The sequence below is a fragment of the Bombus terrestris genome, chromosome 3 (genome assembly GCF_910591885.1).
Source record: "Bombus terrestris chromosome 3, iyBomTerr1.2, whole genome shotgun sequence".
In the NCBI taxonomy this organism is placed as follows: domain Eukaryota; kingdom Metazoa; phylum Arthropoda; class Insecta; order Hymenoptera; family Apidae; genus Bombus; species Bombus terrestris.
The window spans coordinates 19,327,525-19,349,537 of NC_063271.1; the positions used below are offsets into that span (position 1 = coordinate 19,327,525).

The following is a 22,013-nucleotide window of genomic DNA, read 5'->3' on the forward strand; positions in this document are numbered from 1 at the left end:
TACATTCGATTTGTTAATTTTACTCCTATTCTCCTTTTTAATTCGTAATTTAATTGTGAGGACATATGCTATGGAGCAATTTTTGTTACTTTTAGCATCGTTGCTTTATTTGTTAAGACTGTTGAGCAATACGATCGTTTACTTTATTTACTGCCTTGTTTGCTATTATTTTACTTTTAAAGACAGGTATTTTGGAAATATAAACTTCTACATATTGGTATAATATTGATATACTTGAGATAAGCTCGTTTATGCTGTTACTGTTTAGGATCGTTTATTCATTAAGGTTATTGTAATCATATGACAACGAGAACTAGTGTAAAATATATGAAACGTATAATTCTATTTTAATAATCAATTTTTAGTGTCTTTAGCGAAACGAATTGATTCGTATTAAATGAAAATTTAAATGCTTGTTAAATGAAAATCCATCGACTTTTCATTTTTCCATTTGTTTAAGAAATATGTTATCCTATTAGTTTATTCCATTAATTTTTATAATGATATATGCAAACAAAAGTGTATAAATAATAATATGCAAATAATTTTTTAACTTAAATGTCACTTATTTAATGTGAATAGATAGAATGCTATAAGTATACTACTACTTTGTTTCTTATATTCTCGTGAATAATAATTCTTTAATCGATAGTTCCATGGATATTTAGAATAATATCTACGAATTATTTAGAAATGCATAAAAATCCACGGTTTGTTTAATCGTATAGATACATACATAGATAGGTTGAAGGTTTATTTTGAAAATTCATTAGAAACCTAAGAAGTGAATTTACGAACTGCACAGGCGGATAAGTTTGAACGCGAGGAAGAGTGTGGTTCTTGAGTTCGATGATTTTTCCAAGTAACAGTCTTAATTCACGTGCGAATGTTAAATTGGAAATCTTTTAAGCTTTACGCAAATTATACACACGGTTTACACAATAAATATTTATAGAGGTGAAAATGATCTTTAAAACAATCCTTCGTATTAAAACCAAATATTTGAGTAATTCTTAAGGCGAAGATCGCGTATACAAACATTGAATATATTACATAGAGGAAACGTTTCAGAGTAACGTAAAATAATGTTCGTGATACAATTAAAGGCCGCGCTTAAACTAACAGTTCGATCGGGAAAATTCATTACCTTTTAAAAATTCAAATCCAATTAAACAGAATCCAACGAAATTGAATTTCCGCTTAAAAATCTTGTACAAGCCTTTAAAAATCAACGTATGTACCTACTTGTCGCTCTACAAATCCTCGCCGCTATAAATTTCCCTGTCTTAAAAGAAGTAGAAGATACAAACTATATAAACCACATAATTTTTATCGCTTTATATCACGTTGCTATAATACGTTTTATATCACGCGTAATATAGTTTCCCAGCCACAGTGGCGTTACAAGGGCGAGACCATACGTGTCTTAATGGCGTTGTTTCGTTGATATCGAATAATATCGCGCATCGACGATAGGCGACGCGAAAGAAACGCGCCGAGCAAAATCTCAAAGAGACGCTGACAATGCCTTCGTGTAACGTAAGGGATGAAATGAAAAGTCGAGAACAAGTCTTTTTTCCTTTCCTCGTTCTTAGTCAGTTAAGAAGAAAGCGAGAATGAAAGGGACAGCAGCCATGAAGTATGTACGTTTTCACGTCGGTGCCTCTCATTGTCTGCTGCAACGTTACACTGCGTTTCGTTGAAGATACTCTAGTATTGCGAACCTTTATGGTCAAAGCACGTCGAATAGCCATCAAGCGGGTGTATACGACCTATTTGTGACCCAACAACTAAGCTCGATATTAATTCTAGACCCTTGATCCTTGGCCAATGAGTTCACCTGATTATCGTAATTAAGCAGTTATGATTTTAATCGGTTTACGAACGCTTCGATTTTAAAGTAAGATCGGATATCAAGAACAACAGATTTTAAACTGTCGGATTGCATCCGACGGGATTCGTATTTTCTGCTTCGTCGATCCCGTTTTTATCGATGTTTTGATTCGAAGTTTCATGAACATTGCAGATCGTTACGTTGTCGATTATGATAAATCCTGTAAGAATATATTGTATAGATTTGTATTAACATAATGATACATACATAATGATACAAATATTACGCAATACGTGTATCGTACGTATTTCATCTGGATGTTAAAATCAATGGAATTGTGTTTCTACTAGAAATCTTCGTCTCTGACGTATACAGTGGATAGAAAGGCAGGAAATTTGTGAGATAAATTATAATACGTATCCGAATGTGACAAAAACGTCTCGTATAAAAGCAAGTGTTTGTTTATTAGGGCGAGAGCTGTGCTTAATTGCGGAAAAACAGACGCGGGGAATATCTCGTCCGTGGGAATGTACGAACGGTATTGTGTTGCGAAATAACGCATTCGTAGCGTCGTACAAACGTATTGCGTCGTGAAATAACTTGTCCGTGGCCATCGTACGGGCTGTGTATATGCAATGTCGTGAGATATCTGTACCATAATTGCGATGCGGTTAAACGAATATATTCAATGATTTCATCGTCGTTATTGCATAATTAGCTAAAGATGTCGACGGTATTTGTTGATCTGCTTATTAATCTGCTTATTAATCTGCTTATGAAAGATTATGATACACGAAGAACTTGTCGTTAGAATCAAATTATTTCTTTCGCTAAACTTCGAATCTCAAAAATTTAACGTAGATATTTCCATCAGGTATTTTGGCATCGGAAGGAAAATTCCACGAACTTGAACCAATTTTTATTACCTTTCCGTCAAAACAATTCCCTGCTTCGTCTGATATTTATTAACGGATCATTCGTTTAAACTCGCGATTTGATCACATTGTGGCTGTTTTAAATATTTTGAGGCTGTCGGCGATATTATGCTTCCCGTCGCTCCTGTACAAGTTTCATTCGTACCCGAACGAAGTTCCCAATTACACGACGTACAAGATCTCGTAAAGTTTCGTTAATTCGTTATCAGCCAACGTCGTACTTTTCGCGAGAAGAACTCGCAAGACTATTATTTCCGCTTTGCGAATCTATTTATCCGACGTGGGAATGTCTAAACTCTAACTAAAGCGAGAAAGCTTTCTTCACCGTATCCGTAGTCATACAACGAACAATTTTATTTATGAATATCCGCCTTGACAGTTTGTCTAAAAGATGTTCGTCCTTCAATTTTGTTACAAACGCAAAACGTTTCTTTCTTCGCTTCTTTTCCAAATATTCCGCTCGTGCTTATATACTTTAAGATAGCAGTTGCAGCAGTTAATGAAAAAAGTTGTTTGCAACTATACCTCGATTAAAATCGCTCGAGATATCGTAAGGTTCTTCTTGCATACGATAAATATTGGGTTGGCATCTATGTGATTGCGAATTTTGTCAATACCACCTAATGACAAAATCCACAATCGCTAAGTTGCCAGCCAACCCAATAATAGGCAAGCGTCTAATATTAAAAATAACAACTTATAACGTTGTTTTCTTGCAAATTCCGTTCGTTTTTCATTACCAATTTTCAATAAATTATCGTTGCTTGTCTGTCGGATTCGTATTATTATAGTATTTTAACTGTCTATGTTTTTAACGTTCCATGGCTAGAAATCCACGAACAGTATACAAATTACCAATTGCTGTTCTTTTATCTACGCGACGTTTAATTTCCGTTAAAAATAAATTACGTTTAAAAAACTAGTTTAAAAAATGACTCGGTTAACCGGTTAATATCGGATTCTTGCTATAGTTGTTACATGACTTTTTACTATTTTTTGTCTATTGCCAAATAATCTTTCTCATGGTAGGCGGATCGTACACGATTATAACGTGGAGAAAACGTGAAGGGTAATCGTTTTACTTACTCGTTGCCTTAATTGGTTTACCTTAACTATGTTGGCTGTGTCAACCGATGATACGGGTTACGCTTATTTCGTTGTTCACGCAACACGGTATAACGGTACATATCTCGAATCTGCATAGATGATTAGGGATGAATGTTATGGAAACTTCCAATTTAAACAACCCAGTCTTCAATGAGTATCGATCGATCGCATTTTAATGTCGTTAATTACGCGCAATTATATTAATGAAACTATCGTAAACCTTGTACAAATAAAAACAAAAAAGGATCAAGAAATTAATATTATTGTTACCATCGTTGCGCGCAAATATTACGTACAGTGGGTATTTTATCGTAAGAAGGAACATATTACTTTGTCCCAAAAGTTTCTTTCCTTTTATAAGGAAATTATTTAATTGTTAGTACATACGCATCTTCTAACGAATGGGAACAACTTCGAGTCACCGTAATCATCATATCGAATGGAGAAAAAAAAAGATCGAAAAATATATTGGAAACTTTGCATCTAAAATCTGATATTTATACGAACGTTGTAGCACGAAATTTAATTTCTCTTCTTTTTCCGGCTTCCGTAAAACGATTGCGTCTAAAGGACTTTCGAAACTTAATTATCCCGGTTGAATCTTTAAAGTAATATACATGGACTAACTTTTCATTGAGGACACCGGTAAGGAAGAAAATCCCCAGGAACTGGTAATTATCGAGCGCTTCCACAATGAGTAGACGGTCAGTTTGTCTAACTCCTTTATTCAAGGATAGCGCATACTTGAAGTGTTTCCTACTCCGGGGACTGTTATTGAAATGCTTGGAATTGCACGTATAGTTGCGCAGTTTAAGGGCCATTTCTGTCATCTCGATTTTTTTATTATCGTTGCACACCACCTTGCATGATTGTAATAATATTTAGACAGAAGAAAAAATATGAATAAGTATTCTTGTTATTATTTGCGTTATTAAGTCAAAATGGAAAATACCTTCGGTTCGAACAGTTGATTTTAATCAACTTTAGTTGAAATTCGATTTGTACTTTGGAAATTTTAATCGGTTGCAGAATATATAATATTAGAATATATAATAACGGATATAATGTGCAAAGTTAAATGTATTCTACGTCATTGTCATTATTGTTATCGTGATCGGAGAATAATATTTCAAAAGACATGACGAATATATGGCATAGAATTTGTATTATGAGATCGAAATGGAAAATACTTTTAGTTCGAAGGTTTGATTAAAATTCAAATTTCATTGTGCTTGACGAATTTCCATCGATCGTAGAATATACAGCTAAAACATCGATGTAACATCGAAAGTCAAGCAATATTCTACTTTCTCGTTTCGCTTGTTATCGTCATGTACAGCCTCGTAATATTTTTAAAACCATAGGACACATATAAATGAGATATAAATACGTAAGTGCGTTATTGAATCGAAATGGCAAGTACTTTCGGCTCGGATATCGATCAAAATAATATTGAGAGTGAAATGCAAGCTATGTGTATCACGCGTTATTTCAGCGCCAAGTTTCGGTGAAGTTGAACCGAAAAATTTGATTTCAACGCAAATCAAACGCTGGTTGGCCGTGTCAAACACATATCGCCGTATCCACTGTTTTGGTCCGGTTATATCATGCGTGATGACACATATGCAAAATTGAAAGTCCTTTACAACGTACGTACACAAGTGTCCCGTGTGCTTCTTATCTCTCCTTACGCATAAAACGCTATGTGTATATTTCGAAATATGAGAAACGGTTGATTTGCTGTACAAAGTGCAACGTCACATAATACAAAATGAAATTTATTTTCTTACAATTGAAACGGAGACTCGGTTTATTATCTGTGATTTTTATCGAAAGGTATAACCATACCAGATATAACGTTACAGAATAAAATACGTCGCGGAATACCATTACAGTGTGCTTGGTTTTATTTTCTAATCTTTTTATCCTAACTTTGTCATTTCGGTCGTGCGTGTGCCTTGTAACGTAACGCTAGTAATACAGTTTTTACGTTCACTCGCATACGTAGCTTGCAACGTAGTATACTTTATGTTTAGACTGCTGGCCATAAACTCGATTTACAATAATTATCCTCCCTCTTGCCTTGTATTCTCGCTTAATCATACACACACACACACACACACACACACACGCAAAACCTTATTTTTATTATTCTTTTATTTTATTCTTTTTTTATTTTACCCTCAGTTGCGATACGTAAAAGATTCTTGTAATTACGCTCCATCTAAGTGTTAGCCTTATACCTCTAACGTTATAAATAAATTCTTAATATCGAATCGACATCGCAGAAAAGGTAAAATATGGAACACTCACATCGGTTAACAGAACAGAAATGTAGTTGTTCGCAATCATCGAGATCCGAGCATCAAATTGTTTGACTACTCGATGATCCACATTTTGCCACCAGAATAATAAATCTAAAATTTAGCGAAAATAGTTTCTGGCAAAATAAACGTTCAGAAAATGAACGACTAACTGAGTGAAGTAGCCTATAGTCGTTTGGCAGACATTCATCATCGATCGGATTAAGAAAGAAAGGGAGACCTGTTCCATATTTGGCCACTTTCCTCTATGTATGTAAAGTGTTCATAACGTAAAATGCTAAAGTCGAACCTTGTTAGCTCGAAGCCCAAGGGATGAGCAAAAATTTCCGAGTTCTAGAGGTTTCTTCTTATCGAAAACGTCGAGCAAATGAGGTTCGACAAGCGGAAATTCGAAGGAATACGAAGGTTGAATTGCGTTCATCTTTTCAGGAAACGTTTTAAGCTTCCTCTTCGAATTCGTTTGATTCGACGCAAAAGATCAACCCCTGTCATTTTTGCGACTTAATGCGTCTCTCGTTTCAAATATGTCAAATTGACAGAATAGTAGAACATCGACTACGCGAAAGGATAAACAATTAATTTTCCTCTTTGTCATTTGCACGCATTCTAATTCGTTCTTTTTTTTCGGAGATATCGGATCTCGTTCACCCGTGATGGTCACAAACTTTCAGACAAATCGTTGCAATCTCCTTTACATCTTCGATGTGTAATACGAATGGATACGATGGATACGATGGATAATACGAAATCGTTATCGATATATTAGGTATAATATCGGTTGGTCGGAAAGTTCGTTCCGATTTTTAAGGAATTTAATAAAATAAAAGCTTTGCTTAGTACCTTTCCATTGAGGAAATTTCAAGTATGTTTTCATTTATGTTTTTAAGCATATCACGCTGAAAAAACGTTACTGTAAATGTTTTTAAATATGCTCGTTGATTTTTAATAAAATATTACACGTGTTAAACGCTGCTGGGAAAGTTCGTTCGGATTTTTAACTCTTTGGACGATGTAAAAAATCATATTGAAAAGTTTCCCGCCGGAAAGCCTGAGAGGTTCTGGAAGAATGGATATTCAAGTTGCGTGAAATATGGGAAAAGTTTGCGGAACAAAAAATCGTGCCTGTATAATTCGATAAACGTATTTCGAGTAGAAATGCAAATTAGAACCAAAGGATCTTTTCAATGGTTCGAAAAATACGTGGCAATTCAGGCTATATGCTTGTCAGAGCATCCGTGGAATATTAATTCTGTGTTATAACAGCCACGCATACTCCACGTTTCACGAGTATACTCGTCGTCGCTTACTTTTCGCGACGCATTTTAACACGCTTCTCAGAAAGGTCGCAACAACTAACAGCTTCATATCGTATAAATAAATTAAATCTTTTTTAAGAACATTTTGGCCATTGTATCTTTGATAGTTAAAACATTTTATTCCAGACAAATCCCTTGCTTCGTGCAACCAACACCGAATTATTTTAAATTAGATTGGTCGTTTGGAAAGAAGATACGCGTTTTCCTTTGCCCGCCAATTTGACAGGTGTTGGTAAAAACACGGTGGAAATGACTGGCGCAATGACGAAAAACCTTTAGCTTCCATCGATATGCGTCTGACGTCGACCTTCGAAGAAGTTGGGATACAACTTGCGTCTTACATTTTTCGTCTCGCGTTATTTCCGTAAATATACAAAGAAAGACAGACGTTTGTCTCAGTGTGGTTCCGATCGTTCGGGATCTAAATTCAGACCTAAAACTGTAGGTTCATACTTCGCCATCCGCACGCAGTTCTCGTGATTCTTTGCCCAGAGTTTCATAAGACAGTCGCTAACGAGCTCGCTAACCGAAAGGTCTGCGACTGCGACCAAATGCTCTGGAACCGTACGACTTTTCAAACGATAAGGATCGACGACGACGAAGACTGAAAATGCGAAATATATATATAATGCGTTCGTCTAATAACGCACGCACATTCGTACGGTAAATACGTGAGGTTATTTGGTGCAGGATGTGTAGATGTTTAATAGTATATTTATTAACAATTCTCGTTTTCGATTCTTTACGTACAACTCTCGATTCAACAAATGTTTTCTTGATCCGATTCGTTTCCTTTTGTCGCCCTTTAATATCCCCACTACGCACGCGGTTGGTGGGCGTCCGTGACCGTTGTCACGTAACAACGGTCGCGGACGCCTACCAACCGTGTGCGTAGTAGGGATATTGAGAGGCGACAAAAAGAAAGGAATTTTATTTTTCAAACGTCATTTTCGTCCGTGACCGTTTACACGTGGCAATGGTGGCGGACACCTACCAACCGCGTGCGCAGTAGAGATATTGAGAGACGACAAAAAGAAAGGAATTTTATTTTTCGAACGTCCTTTCGTCCTTGACCGTTGACACGTGGCAACGGTAGCGGACGCCTACCAACCGCGTGCGCAGTAGAGATATTGAGAGACGACAAAAAGAAAGGAATTTTAGTTTTCAAACTTCATTTTCGTCCACGACCATTGTTACACGACAACGGTCACGGACGCCCACCAACCGTGTGCGTAGTGGGGACATTGAGAGACGACAAAAAGAAAGGAATTTAATTTTTCCAACGTCATTTTCGTCCGTGACCGTTTACACGTGGCAACGGTAGCGGACGCCTACCAACCGCGTGCGTAGTGGAGATATTGAGAGGCGACAAAAAGAAAGTAATTTTCCTTTTCGAACGTCCTTTCGTCCTTGACCGTTTACACGTGGCAATGGTGGCGGACGCCTACCAACCGCGTGCGTAGTAGAGATATTGAGAGACGACAAAAAGAAAGGAATTTTATTTTTCGAACGTCATTTTCGTCCTTGACCGTTGACACGTGGCAACGGTAGCGGACGCCTACCAACCGCGTGCGCAGTAGAGATATTGAGAGACGACAAAAAGAAAGGAATTTTAGTTTTCAAACTTCATTTTCGTCCACGACCATTGTTACACGACAACGGTCACGGACGCCCACCAACCGCGTGCGTAGTGGGGATATTGAGAGACGACAAAAAGAAAGGAATTTAATTTTTCCAACGTCATTTTCGTCCGTGACCGTTTACACGTGGCAATGGTGGCGGACACCTACCAACCGCGTGCGCAGTAGAGATATTGAGAGACGACAAAAAGAAAGGAATTTTATTTTTCGAACGTCATTTTCGTCCTTGACCGTTGACACGTGGCAACGGTAGCGGACGCCTACCAACCGCGTGCGCAGTAGAGATATTGAGAGACGACAAAAAGAAAGGAATTTTAGTTTTCAAACTTCATTTTCGTCCACGACCATTGTTACACGACAACGGTCACGGACGCCCACCAACCGCGTGCGTAGTGGGGATATTGAGAGACGACAAAAAGAAAGGAATTTAATTTTTCCAACGTCATTTTCGTCCGTGACCGTTTACACGTGGCAATGGTGGCGGACACCTACCAACCGCGTGCGCAGTAGAGATATTGAGAGACGACAAAAAGAAAGGAATTTTCCTTTTCGAACGTCCTTTCGTCCTTGACCGTTGACACGTGGCAACGGTAGCGGACGCCTACCAACCGCGTGCGCAGTAGAGATATTGAGAGACGACAAAAAGAAAGGAATTTTCCTTTTCGAACGTCCTTTCGTCCTTGACCGTTGACACGTGGCAACGGTAGCGGACGCCTACCAACCGCGTGCGCAGTGGGGATATTGAGAAGCGACAAAAAGAAAGGAATTTTATTTTTCGAACGTCATTTTCGTCCGTGACCGTTGACACGTGACAACGGTCAAGGACGCCTACCAATCGCGTGCGCAGTGGGGATATTGAGAGACGACAAAAGGAAACGAATTTTCGTTTAGGAACGTCATTTTCGTCACGTCTTTTTCCAAATATTTGGTGGAGGGATTGTAGGGATATCGATGACTGGTTAGGCCTATTGGCACTTACGCTTCGATGTTATACTTGTATCGACGAAACCGTTGGAAAGTTTTGTTATCGCAGTTACATACGTAAGTGTGTACAGATTAACCATCGTACCTGATTAACACTAACTCTTACCAAATCTGACAAAGTCAAATGACGAGTTTGAAGGTTTCGTTTAAAGTTTCATTTAAAATTGTACATTAGTCGTTATTTTTTCTTCTTCTTTTTTTGTTCATTCAACTTTATGTAAATTCTCGTATTGACAAAAATTGAGGAATCGAAAAATATAAGAATGTGCATAAAGTTAGACGAACGAAATGAATAAGGGCAAATGCACAATTTTAAATAAAATTTTCTATGTCGTTTCACCGGGCTTGGTAAGATTAGCGTTGAACAAGGACAAAAGGCGCCTTTATCCGTCTAACACGGCATTCTCTTCCCATTCTCATATCGCATCCATTTACACGGTAACGTACGACTCTCGTACTCTGTATCTCTATATCTTTATGGTTATTCCAGACAATGCCAACAATAGAAAGAAAGATTGGTTCCTGACGGCTCGTAACGTATAGCTGGAAAAGTTAGAGTTGCAGAGAGCAACTTGTTAGAGTAGCGGCAATATGCAAGTTGTACTCGCACAGGTAAACTTGGCCATGTAGAAGTCTGGGCTGGGTTAGATCGTGTTCTAAACTCGAGTTACAGAGCTAAAATAACGTATCCGGACGTGTAGATGATTCGAGTTAAAGCAAGCTTTATTTTTACTTATAGGAGGCAGCGAAACGAAAGGAATCAAACAAAATTGTTGCAGCCTCGTGCAGGTTTTTGAAGTCATAGGGGCTCGATCGTAAAACAAAATTCGTCGAACGAGCGGGTATTCTATTTACTTGATAAAGTTAAATATTATCGCCCGCGCTACAAAAGAAAAAATCTATTATCCATTTGTTCCTATCTCCACCATTTACATACACCGTTTTTGCAACGGTAAAATTCTTTTCCAAATCATTTTTTAACGAAAAGTACGAACAATGTTTTCCGCGTTACTCTGACGCGCTTTTATTTCGCCGTGCTTCATGCGGCTTTTGTCGCAGCCGCTAGCATTGAAATACGTGTCGCGGAAAGGTCGTAGTTGAAGCTGCGCAATAGTAAACGAAAAAAGGCGCGATATCGGTTCATGTTGTAGGCGATTCGGCGTAAACGCGTGGGAGAGATACCCTGCAACGATTGCCGCGCTTTATTAACTAGCGTAGAGAAGTTGAAAGCGAGAGAAAATTTCAGTGACATCGATGAACACCCGGCGGTATGGAATACGGGTCACGCTTATCCCGGGCATCGGTTGGAATTACTCGCACGAGATACGACCACGGATAAACGTTTCGAGGAACTTTTCCGTTGTTCCCAGCGTCGTCTCCTCCGATTTGCGAAATCTTTCGTACTTTTTCCGTCGATGTAACGAGCGTAGTTTCGGTCCAATTGGAACAAGGGTCAAAGAAAGGAAGCGAAATTGCTTTTTGACTCTCGATGGCTCGCTAAATCGCGACCTAGCAAACAACGAATCAGCTTACGCGGAAATGCTGCATTTATGCATAAGAAGCGCGCAAGCCAATTTCTTCGAAGATAACTACGTTCAATTAGCATAGAATTAATATCGTCAGGTCGGAATTTTTTTCCTTTTTATATAAAATGAAAACTGGTATTTTTAACGAGACTTTTTACTCGAGCAGAAAGAACGAGATTGGTTGTTGGTTGAAGTAGCAATAACGATGTGACGAATATCGTCATTCGTTCGTTTCACTATTAATTTGGTGACGTTTTAACGACCAGGTATACCGGTTTCATGTTCTGTGCGAAACAATCAGATTGTGACGCGTATACGAGATATAAGCGGATCATAGAGTTTTGTACGTTTGTGTGGGAAATGTTTAAAGATTCGGAAGATAAAAGAAGCGAGTAATAGAATTTAAGGATGCATAGAATTCACAGAATATGCAACGATATATAGGACATTCAAAGTATAATCTTCGTTAGGATATTTAAGAAGTACAACAAATATCTGTCCGGGTTTTAACACTTTAGTGTGACCGTAAAAATATAAATATTCGTATATCCACAATGTAAATATAAAAATTTCAAATAATATTTCTAAGTGATGTGGAATAATCGACGAGGAAGTAACAGTCGAAGACTGTTTGATGTACCCTTCTTGCGTGTCAGTATTGTTTCATAAAAATGAATTTAAAGGAAACTATTTGGAAATTGAGGTGGAAGATACCCTAAACTACGATAAAAAATACACACGTACACACTATTTATACATACGTACTGAGAGTGTTCCAAGGATGAAATGTTAAACAGCGTTGAATATTAAAAATTAGATTTTAAAAATTTAAAATTTTAAAAATTAGAATTTTAAAAATTAGAGGAAAATTAAGCCAGCTTACTGCTATTACTATTAGGACCGAGTATTATGTTGATATTAGATGTTACTAATCAGATGAATAATGAATGAACGAACAACGCAACGACAAGAACAAATTCTTTTTTTCGAATAAAGTCATCACACACACGCGCGCTTGTACGTTCACCTGAAGTATATAATAATTTATTATATTAATTAATAAGCCTATATACTCTACAATGATATAATTAGTTAATCGTTGAGCGTGGTATCGCAGGAAATGCGTGGACGAAACGTGCAAGCGCATGTTTATGCTCGAACGAGAAACTAAGTTTATCGAATAATTGAAAATATTCCGCGAACCTATTCCATAGAATTAAATAAAACGTGGCTTTAAACGTTATAAAATTCCTTCTTCTTCTCGTCTATTCGATTTAAACCCGACTTTTTCGCGCCTTCTTCTCGAACGACAGTAAATTAGAGTTGGAAATATTTAACGTCTCAAATAAATAAATAAATAAAAACTAATCGAAATTCTGGATTGCGTGATTGTGGGAATAATTTTCCCAAGTATTGAAAATTCAGGCAACATAAAGAAAGAGCTTAATACGTAAAGATCGAAAGAATGATCGAAAAGTAAAATAGAATTACCTGTCTGTATTATTTATTCCCGAAACTAATGAACTAAATAGAAAGCGAATGAAGGTGAATTTTCTTTTGAAATTTTATCTCGCATGGGCAAATTACTCTATACTTTGTAGTACGTATACAGGAAATTCAATTTTCATTTAAATGCAGTGCACGTAACCTCTGGTCTATCGAAAGGAGAAACCTACCTGAAGAGTTCAATTCTGCCATGTGATATTTAGACTCATTCTTCTTTCATACATTTTTTCTATATTTCCATTTTAACCTCGTTTCTCCTTTCTCCGCTACCGATAATTTCGCGTTTCTGTCTCCTCCAATGTTCCATCTGTCCACGATCTGTGCAGTGTACGGGTGTCTCGTAGAATTTGAACTTCAATGCGCCGACAATGAGTTACCTACCTGCGGTTTGGAAATTATTTTTCATCGTCCTATTCGAGAGAGTTTACGCAATAGGTAAATTTCGTTTGTTTCGATAAGTCGGTTAAATTAGAAGCGATGCATAATAAAATACACGGGTAAAATGTTTCGGGCGAGAAAGACTCCGTGGAACAGCGATTAACCTTTCGCGATTGCATGTAGATTCGATGACGAACTCGAAGATTCTTTATATCGAATAACCTTTGAAGCCACCATCTATGTTGATTTGTTAAGATTCAGATTCAAGTGATCGACCATTTCTGATTTCAAAGAGATGGCTTGGCTTTCTTATTTAGAAGTTTTATATTCGATCTTATGTACGAAGGGAACATGAATCTTTATATTACTGCAGGGAAAGCTTGAAAGTTGGGGAAAAGGTAATTTCGTATTCTACATTCACCTTTGTTCAATTCATTTTTATGTAAATCATTCCGCGACACAGATAATCGCAATAGAAAAGGACTGAAACTTCGATAAAAACGTCCCGACAATCCGATAAAAATTGTCTATGCAAAGATATTTAATGTTTTCCACGGCTTTCCTCGATCCAATGTTTGTTATCTAATTTTCTATTCGTGCATTTATTCTTCAGACTCGACGAAAAGATTCGCGGACATATATACACGTGGTTTCACGAAATTCTCGGGAAACCGTCCAATTTTCCAATCGTCAGAAAGATTCAGTCATTGATATGAAAATTGGTTTTGTTCCGCTTTCGAAATTTTTCAATTCGTCGTACTCGGGTTTTTGAATCCAATTGGTCTGCCCCCAACAATCTTACGACGAATCGCTCGCTAGGAGACGCCTCCATAGATGTCGGTAGAATTCGTCCAAGTCAAAAATATCCGTGGATCGTCTACCCCCTGCGGAGCAAAACAGATTTCAAGAAAATTCTCTCCGCCCATTACCCAGCAGTGTTTCGTCTTAATGAACAGTTCAAAAGACTATTAATCAGAGGATACGCCGCACGAAATCCTTTTTACGATCCGTCCCACAGTTTGCTAACCGTCGCCAGTAACAAACTCCAATCTGTTCCACAATCAACTCTAATTTCGAGGCAATCGGTCGATCGCACGGCTGGCGGACGTAAATCTCCACGCTAATTTCATTTTGGCATTCCAAATCGTATCTCGAAATGGAAATCACGTCCGAATACCCGGAAGATATAGTTCGCGGACCATCTCCGCGGGAAACATCGACTTTCTTTATTAATTCGTAATTGAGACTAATTTGTGTGGTTCGCGTGCTGTAATTCTCCGTATGTGCGTATAGCGCACGCGTGTGTGCGAGATACGTGAGGGGGGAAAAAATGTGTGGGCGAATGGGAAAGACAGGGGCGGAAAAGAAATGTAGACGCACAGTGGTTGCAAACAGTATGCGTACGTCGGTGTATTTACTGCTTCATCTACGTTGGCGGATAAGGTGAGGCAGCTTCAAATTGATACATCACGAATTTTATTAAGTTTTCTTCTTTCTAAAATTTGTTCAAAATCGTCGACGATGGTCGTCTATTCTGTGGCACGTACGTGCCGGTGGCTGTGAAATTGCAGCAAGTCGTATACGATGGAGGACGAGAGGAAGTTTAAAAAAAAAAAAAAAAAGGATAAAAGAAACGCGACAGTTTTAGAAACAAAGAAAAGTTGTAATCGATAAGAAGAATTGGATTGCGAACAAGCTTGATACGGATGACTGTCTTCAACGTTGTTGGTGATGAAAGTTGCAATTAGTACGTAAGGTGCAGTTATCGTACACAGTTTTGTGAATTTTAAACTTCCCTTCGATCGCCGCTGTATCTCGTTTTTAGACGCGTTTCGACGTTCGGCGTTCGAGCACGTTAAAAAGTATTTTTCCGACACGCAATAAAACGTTTCGTAAAATATACGATCTTCTAAAGTGAGATTTACGCGTCGTACAATTTTACGAGCAGTTTGTTCGAAAATGTGCCTCTTAAATGCTTAAGTCACTTGCACTATTTTTAGAATTAATCGTATATTCTAGCTGCTGACTTACGATAATAAAAGATAATGGATTTTGTTGATTTGTTGACAAGTGAGAAACGAACAGATTTATCTTTTTATATCGCATATATGTATTGTAATTTTGCACCATTACATTGTTACATTCTCATCTGCTTCGATAACGAAATTTTCTGTTCCGTACGCTTTAAAGGCTCCAAGATACTTCGTGGTTCGATGGAACGTAGAATATAGCAGATCCATCGTGTCTTTACATTTTATCTTTTATCACTGACCTCTCACCTGCATATAATGTGGATTATAACGTTATTTCAGCATCCGCCTTTTCAGCGAAAGGTGTAAAACGCGAAACTCCTCTTCGAGATCCATCGATGTTTCCATAAAACATTTTGTATGGGGTATTACCTTACACGACACTTTAAGCTTTATAAACAACGTTTTCTCACTCAGTTACATCATACGAGTTACGCCATTGCCAAATGTTAGCCCGACATTAATAAAATTACAAGATAAAACAGTCGTTTCGTTGCAATTCTACGTTATAACAGCCACACGTACTCCGTGTTTGACGAGTATACTCGTCACCGCTTACCTTTTGCGACACATTCTAGGCACACGCTTTCAAAGAGATCTGGAAGAGCTGATTAATCGTATCATGAATTCACTTATCACTCTTTCGCTTTTTATCGAGCAATTATCACAATTTATTAATCACTGACAATTAGTCGGCTAAATGGTAACATGGACCGTTAGCATGGAAATGTAGAAGCATTTCAGCGTTCGCTGCGTACACGGGATTTATCGTAAAATACGGGATTTATCGTAAAATACGGGATGTATCGTAAAAATACAAGTAGAGTAGAAATGCGTTTATTGAAACAAAACTTTAATTAACGCCCAATTAACGGAACGTTTGCTGGTATTATTCGAGCAAAGAGCGATACGTAGCGAGAAAAATTGGTAAGCTTCCATTATACGAACTCCAATTATATAAACTGTTTTCGTTTCCTGACAACTTTAGATAAATCGTCTACCGCCATATTTGTCGAACGCGGTTTAACATCCGCAGCGGTCTCTCTGAATCCCGTAAAAACTGTGAAATGGAAGAAACGCATTTTGATCGTTCGCCTGTGCAACAGAACGAACGTTTCTACGTCGCTTTTGTTATTAAATGGTTTCGTAGAAAGTATTACGTGTTTCGTAGTATAGAGCCTTTTAATACAGTGAAAATACGGTCAGTTGGAAAAATCTGCGTACATCTCTTGGATAGAAAAAATATTTTCTACGTAAAGACGCAGGCAGAGAGGCGTGTGCAGTTGTTTAAGCTGTAAGCTGTTTGATAAATGTATTTTTAATATCTTTCTCGATAAATCCTCGTACATAGAAATACTCCGAAATGCTTTCACGTTTCTCTGCTAACGATTGATATTACATTTAGCCGACTAAAAGATTATGACGCGTCAGAACGCCTAGCGTTGCAGCGCGTGAAGTAGATGCGACAGGAACACGTTTACGCGTATACGGTAATAACTTTTAGTTAAATATCAACGTTTTCCTGACTTATCGCTCGTACGCAGAGACGAGCTCTGTCACGAAGCTGATCCTCGCTTTAAATTCTTACGTACTTCGACGATATGATTATTTAACGGGGTGTCCTGAATTAGAATGTTCTAAAACAGCGTCTCTTTGTGATTTTTTTTAGAAGGGAAAGAAAGAAACGAAGTTATTGAATTTTGAGGTGTGGCTTTATATATATTTAACGAATACAACAAATTTTTTTTAATGTTAACAAAAAAATTATATCAGATTTCTAATCGTTTTCAGTCGGCGTGAAAGATTCACCTCGTAATTCTTGACTGGAACGGAAAAACTAGAAAGGATTAAATTATTATATATTTTTCTTCTCGATGAACTAAAAAAGTTTGTCAAAAAGTTGATTTAAATAATTGTTATAGCACCTTGAAGTTTATTCTTTCTTCTTAAAAAACACATTTTTTTATTTTCCGCCTTCTTTTTTTTTAGTCCATAAAAGAAAGATATAAAAGAAAAGAAAAATATATAATAATTTAATCCTTTTTTGGTTCTTCGTTTCAGTCGAGGATCACGCCGATTGAAAAATGCAGCCCATGAAATAGGCTTAGAAATAATTTTACGCTGTTATAATTTTTCTTTTACTTTAAAAAGAAATTTTTTGTATTCTTTAAATATATATAAAAACATACCTCAAAATTCAATAACTTCGTTTCTTTCTTTTCCTTCTAAAAAAAAATCACAAAAAGACGCTGTTTTAGAAGTGATTAACTTGCGATTTATCGTATATTTCATCTGTTGAAGTAACTTCATGAAAAATTCTACATCTTTATTTATGTATATCCATGGCCTGGAGACTGCTATTACGCAGATATATTGCAAATAAGGAGCGGCGCATATTATCCTACCCTTGAATGTATATTATGTTCTGGGTTGCAAGGTCTAGGAACAAAGAAACTAATAAACAGATTTCTCTTTATGTTCCCTGTAGCCTCTAGCCAAAGCCAGAAGCTTACCTTTTTTGGTAATATTCTTTTGCCATAAATTTATGAACGTGCTCCCTATCCTTCCATTTTCTAGTAATACTAAAAGATTAAGGATCTGAATCAATATTATATTATATTTATACCTTTAATCATTTCAGTATACTTTTCTATTACAAATTCATCCACTCGTTCTTCGATCAGTCAACGTCAAACTCAACATCATTCAAAACACGAATTAAACGACGAACGAGAAACGCCAGTTCTACGAAACATAGAAAAATAGAAACATTCCGATTTTTCTGATGAAACGTTATCGTTTCGAGTCAGGTGTTTCCGTTCGATGCGTAACATTTTTTACAATTGAAAGTGAAATTGTCGAGCATCGTTGAAAAAAAATTCTACGTCGCAGCATGTACGAGCAATTTCAGATAAACACAGTTTATATTTTAATCGATGAACGGAGGCTCGATCTCGAGAACGTTTGTCGAAATTAATATTTGTAATCGTGGATTTCGATAATCCGAGAATGAGCTTTTACCTGATAGAAAAGAACTTAGTGGTAAAATATTGTTTTGTCAAACGAGAGGCTGTCTTTAAGTTTCAATCATATCGGATACTTCGATTTCTTTAGGTGACTTTGATATTAACCCTTTGCACTCCGAATTTTATTTCAATTTCGTTACCAGCAGCTCGCAACGCTTTTAAATTCAATTTGAAATTTACTTGAACTAAAAAAGAAGACAATTTAAATAAACAAAGGAAGAAACAAATTCATTTAAATACCAGTTTTATTCACACTATTGTCGTACCTTGTAATTTTTAAGTGTATGGTATATCTTGGAACAACTTCCAGGATGCAATCCTGGCTTTTTTTTCGCGCGTTTCACAAAAAAAGGTGGGTCTGAAAGAATGTCTAGTGGGACTCGACAAAGGAGTTCCTGAGGTAAAAACTGATGTCGAGTCACACTCCACACAGGAATACAAAGGGTTAAATATGCCATGTATCGTTCGTGTACATACATAATTTTCTAATGTAATTTGATTAAATCCGCATGTTGCACGGTTGCACTTGATTGTCCGTGCGTTAAACCACCAAGATCAATTTACTGCCGGTATCGACATTAGTACTGACATTGCTAGTATTACGCTTGACGCTTTACGCCATCAAGATCATGAAAATCTATTTCGTCTATTTTTTGACATATGCCATGCAATTTCACTCCTTATCGATATATTTCAATTTAACTTTATTCCAACTTGATCGTGGCGTTTGAAATTAGAGAAAAACGTAAAATAATAAACAGAAAATAATTCTAGTAGTTTCTTACAATAATTTTCTAAAACGATGCTACGCTATTGATAAAAATATATAAAATAACGCGTAGGGCAACTGCTGTATCATTTTACCGTGTTGCTGATTTTATCGATATAGACGTAAATTCGAAATATCAAATATCTTGACAGGATATTCGACCGGTGATCAAGCTCCTATAAACTCGATGGTATAAACTCTTGGCAAATTATATCGTAAGCATTAAGAATTTGCTATAAATCGTTCGTCGTGCCGTAAAACGTATCAGTTACAGAGCTGATAAAATTTTTCCATCGACGAACGAAATAGACACGCGAATATTTATTCACTCGACCGTGTAACACTGGCAATTTGCAAGTCGTGCCAAATCCGCCGACACGGTTTTGCCTCTTTCTCGCCATAAAACGCACGTGTCAAGAGATTCGTGTGACAATCGATTGCGTTGCTCTTGCTTGGTGATGTTAATCGTAATTAGAAATATGTGCGCACGAATAAATTTGCAAATAAAGCCAAGAGCAGCTTGCAGCTTGCAATTTCCGTTCCGTCGGGCGATACTGCGCGAACAAATCGAAGAGGACAACAGAGTCTCATAAACAAGCGAATCTGCTAAACAAGATCTAAAATGTTAAAAACACGTCGCTGATGGCCACGAGTGGTTTACTGGATATCGAAACTTTAAACTACGTTTCTAATTCGCGAGATGCGCGGGTTACTCGTGAGATAAACGAGATATAGTGGAAACTCATTGTCTAACTCGCTACAAGTTGCAAAGAAGAAGCCACTGATCATTACTACGACGTCGTGCACTGTGCACATTGATTCGTTTGAAACAAGGTCTCTTTATTTTTAAGCGAACTCTATTTATTACCGAACCGAGGTTTTACCAATCTACGCAATTAAATTTTTGCGTTTGCACGCGAAAATTTTATCCGTCGCTAGACCCTTGACCCAGACTAGTCGACCAAACTCGCGTTTCCGCAGGGAGAGACTTACTCAAATTTCTCATCGACCGCTCAATCGACCCGTTTGTACCGTAACTACCCTTAGGTAACACGAAAACAGAGGTCCTTGTGTCCCGGAGTACCACAGCACAGCTATGTGCCTGACGATATACGCGTTAATAAGCCACGACCCATGCGCATTCTTGAACCCGATAACAGGATAGTTGCGTTCATGCGTAACATTAACATTCGTCATTTTTTCGATCAATTTACTTTATCCAATTCTATGGGATTCACGTTGCAACTATGAAAAGAATTTGCGACTGTTTAGTCGGTATTTTTCTTCTTGCTATTTATTACTCTTCCACCTTTTTCTTTCTTTTTGTACGTGAAGAAATCCTCATGAACACTCCGCTGCTGCTAATAATCGGTAACAGTAGAGTAGTGTCGGACTCTTACCGACTAAAATTTCACGATGATCATTCTACGCGTACGACAGGAGTGCTCCAGGAACCTCTCATGAATTGTCTTCAGTTGCACCCTTTTCCGTCGTCCTCTTGTTCGAGCCAATCCTAATAATTCTCCGACTGTTGAATTTGATGCTAGGATGGGGAGGGGGGGGCATTGCCCCTAGCGTTATCCCTTGTTTTAGTCGTGGGTCCGTTGGGACGGCGATGAAGCGGTTCTAGGGCCGCCTGACCGTCATCCCCCTGCATGCGTTATCCTACAAGGGTGAGAGTTCTTCTTTCTCTCCCTTTCTGCTCGCTCGCAAAAGAGGCGGATAGCCTCGTATTCCTATGGTTCGCTCTCAACATCGTTTTTAGAATCGCCCAGGGTGTGTCAATCTTTCACCTATGACGTGCCGCAGGAAGTAGCTGTGTAGCTCCCACGCCGGACAAAGCTCCAGCGCGTGCTGCGCCGTGTCCCTGCCTGCCCTTCCTGCTTTTTAAAATTCGCGATTTAAAATTTATATTAATTTATATTATATTTAAAATTTTCGCGATTCAACGTTCAAATTGAAATCTTTTTCGTTCTTCATTAAGTTAAGATTACTAGAAAATAATCGTAAATGCTGCTTTATAATCATATAATTCAAGTTAGAAGTGTGCACATACCTTACTATTATATATAGAATGAGCAAATACTGTTTACTAATATCTTCTACACGTTTCAACGATATATTCTGGACGTTTTGCTTGCGACGAAATAACGAATGAGACTGGTTTGTTGAAATAAACGAAGCCTTGTTATAATGCGTCGCTATCAATTGTTACCAAGGCGCCACAGTGGCCTCCCCTGACCACCAATAAGATAAATGGTCCATTGGGGAACAATGTTGTCTTACATCGTCATTTTATTATTATTTTGCCATTATATGCTTGGAACATAATAAAAAAATTCCCGTGGCGTGCTGAGTGAAACATGTGATTTCGGCGTGTCAGTCAAAGTGTTAAGGAAATTGAGCTACTTCGTAGTAATACGTCGAACTATTTTCTTTTAATTACACAACTTCCGTTTGTGTCTTGAAGTTTCGTAATAGACCTCCGTGGCCTGTTCGTGGTCCGTCGTGTTGATACGTCTTTTGCATATTCTCACACTGAGTTTCACATCTTGTACGTCTGTACGTTGTCGAAGTTTAGGCGCAGCGATAGTACAAGTAGTTAGAGGTACGTTCGAAGGTGAAGTTCAAGTTTCAA

The 22,013-nt window shown here is 37.6% G+C and overlaps 1 long non-coding RNA gene across 1 annotated transcript in view; it reads left to right on the top strand.

Moving 5' to 3' along the window:
• Positions 1 to 22,013, top strand: part of LOC125384790 — a 48,203-nt gene that overhangs the window by 4,394 nt on the left and 21,796 nt on the right. The gene's annotated exons all lie outside the window — the stretch shown is intronic.